Genomic DNA, 2933 nt, shown 5'->3' on the forward strand with positions numbered 1-2933 from the left:
GCAGTGTTCCCTCTAAGCTGAGTTAGTGCGAGCTAGCTCACAGTTTTTTAGCCCCCAGCTCACAGATTTTTGTCTTGGCTCAGGAAGGATGGCTCCAGAGCAAACTAATTTACGCAGTAGCCAATTTGCTTGCTCACAGCTTTAATGCCAGTAGCTCACAAAGTAGCATTTTTGCTCACAAGACTCCACAGCTTAGAGGGAGCATTGCTTGTGAGGCTGCAATTTTAATTTTAACAGAAGAAAAGTTACACAAACTAGTGTCTGCACTTGGTCGCCTCTGCAATCCTGTTCTTTCCTGTTAACGCTGAGTGAGTTTAGGCTACTGGATTTTATGGAGAAATATCACCACAAGGAGAGAAATCTTTGTCGTGCTTGGTCACCCTCGGTGGGGGCTGTGTGTGGAACTTCCAGGCTGCAGGTGCCAGACCTTTGGTATCCCTCACCTTCCCATGATGGGCAGAGTCAGCGTAGTTAAAAGTGCACACATTTGCATAGTTTCTGTACATGAAGGTGTTGGCTTTCCTTGGCACTGGGTTTGGGTGCATCCTGTCAATTCTCCATCACTGTGGGCATGATTGTCTGCTCCTACGGTCTTTGTCTCGCTGATACAGAGTGTGCTGACAGCCATGAGAGTAGGTGATTTTGCAAAAAAGATCTGCAGATTCATGGGCAGGCTGTTAGCCATCCTAGCTAAATGCAAACTCCATGTGTGGAGTCAGTATAACTCTCGAGTGCCAGAGTTTTAAAAGTGGATAGAGAGAGGTTTTTCTCCTTCTTCTCCCATAATAGCAGAACTCAGGGGCACCCAATGAAGTTGGTGGGCCATAGGTTCAGGATGGACAAAAGGAAATATCTTTTTACTCAACAAGTAATTGAATTGTAGTGATGGCCACAAGCACAGGCGGCTTTAAGAGGGAACGAGGTTCTTGGAGGAGGGTACGGTCGGTGGCTACTATCCGAGGGGAGCCTTCCTATACGGAGGCTGCAGACCGCTGATTTCCAGGGCTAAGAGGCAGCACTGGGGAAGGCCTCGGCTGCTGTTCCCTCTGGGCCCTCAGGATATCTAGTTGGCCCCTGTGTGAAGCAGGGTGCTGGATGGGCCGCTGGTCTGACCCAGCAGGGTCTCTCTCTCCTGACGTTCTTGGGCTGGTTGCTGGGAACAAACGTCAGGGGGTGCTGCTGCTGCCTTTGGGGCCCGCTTGTGAGCGTCTCTTGGCCACCTCTGGAAAGGCAAGGCGGGACTGGATGGATCCACTTTGATCTGGTCTCTCGCGGCTCGTCTTTTGTACACTTCTCTCTTCCTCTGAGGGGGGCTGGCCCTCTGCCCATTTCCCCCTTTGCTCCTGGTTCCCTTACCTAACACCGGCATTGGCAAGAGGTGCTTCCTTGTTCCGATGGACCGTTGACCTCTCTGGGGCTGCTCCTGTGCCCTTCTAGTGCCGTGGGTACTTAGCGAGGATGGAAGCAAGGTCTCCTTACTGCTGTAGTCCGTCAGGATCCTTCACTGGAACCCATCTTTTGGGGACCTGAGTCTTCTTCCCCACTGCATTTGCAGCACTTTGAGGCCCCCCAAGTTTGCGGTGTGCAGCAGTGGGTGAGCCCCTGGAGGGGGCAGCTCCTGGTCCTGCTTGGGAATGGATGGCACGTGATCTCTGTCGCATGCGCAGGCCTCAGATTTGTGCCGGTTTAGCCTCTTCATTGAAAAGATCAACAACCTCAGATATGCAGATGATACCACTCTAATGGCTGAAAGTGAAAAGGATCTAAAGAGCCTCTTGCTCAGAGTAAAAGAGGAGAGCGCAAAAGTGGGCTTGAAGCTCAACATCAAAAAAACTAAGATCATGGCATCCGGCCCCATCACTCCTTGGCAAATAGAAGGGGAAGTCGTGGAAGTAGTGACAGACTTCACGTTCCTGGGATCCCAGATCACCACAGACATCCTTCACTGGAACCCATCTTTTGGGGACCTGAGTCTTCTTCCCCACTGCATTTGCAGCACTTTGAGGCCCCCCAAGTTTGCGGTGTGCAGCAGTGGGTGAGCCCCTGGAGGGGGCGGCTCCTGGTCCTGCTCGGAAACGGATGGCACGTGATCTCTGCTGCATGCGCAGGCCTCAGTTTTGTGCTGATTTAGCCTCTTCATTGGACAGCTGGTGCAGCTGTCAGGAGCCCCGGGGGCCTGTTGCTCGGGGGTGCCTGCAGCTCTGCCCCCTGAAAAGGCAGCCCCTTGCGGATCCCAGACAGGGGCTGCAAAAGGCTGCGTTCCTCAGCACCACGGCACTGACCTGGATGGCCGCAGGCTAGCCCAAGGCCATCCGATCTCAGAAGCCGAGTGGGGTCAGCCCTGGTGAGTCCTTGGATGGGAGACCAGCATCGAGGAGGCCCAGGCGATGGCAAACCCACCTCTGTTCGTCTCTTGCCTTGGAAACCCTACAAGGTTGCTGCAAGTTGGCTGTGGCTTAAAGGTGCTTTCCACCACCACCACCACGGTGCGAGTTTTTGAGTTCCACAGAACTCTTCTCCTGGCAGTATATTATTCAAAACATTTTTACAATGAGGAATGAAGGGACTTTAGAAGCATGGTGTTTAGCTCAGGGTGCAGCTTGGCTCTGTCTGGTGCTAGAGGAAGCCTTAATTCTGCATGCAAACGAGGCCAGCCAACAGAGTTTGCTGCCTTTAGAGGGAGCAGAGCCACCCGTGCCTCTCTGGAAGATCTTCTGAGGCACAGTCCAAGGACTTCTTCCGCTGCCGCTGTCATAGGGCAGAAGCAGCGTGTGCGGTCCCAGCCCCATTCCCTCCATTCAGCTTTCAGCAGGCTCCCTGCGAGAGGATGCTGTGGAACTCGGAGCCTAGTGAATCTTGGTTGGGCCAGAGGGAAGAAACTTTTTCCCCTGTCTCTGCTTGGGCTTAAGAACATAACATAAGAACATAAGAGA

General features: G+C 53.0%; 1 protein-coding gene across 3 annotated transcripts in view; it reads left to right on the forward strand.

Moving 5' to 3' along the window:
* RXRA (retinoid X receptor alpha) overlaps window positions 1–2933 on the forward strand; it is a 129024-nt gene that overhangs the window by 106511 nt on the left and 19580 nt on the right. The window lies entirely within an intron of this gene.

The sequence above is a fragment of the Gekko japonicus genome, unplaced genomic scaffold (assembly GCF_001447785.1).
Source record: "Gekko japonicus isolate JY-2015 unplaced genomic scaffold, Gekko_japonicus_V1.1 scaffold2011, whole genome shotgun sequence".
Classification (NCBI taxonomy): Eukaryota; Metazoa; Chordata; class Lepidosauria; order Squamata; family Gekkonidae; genus Gekko; species Gekko japonicus.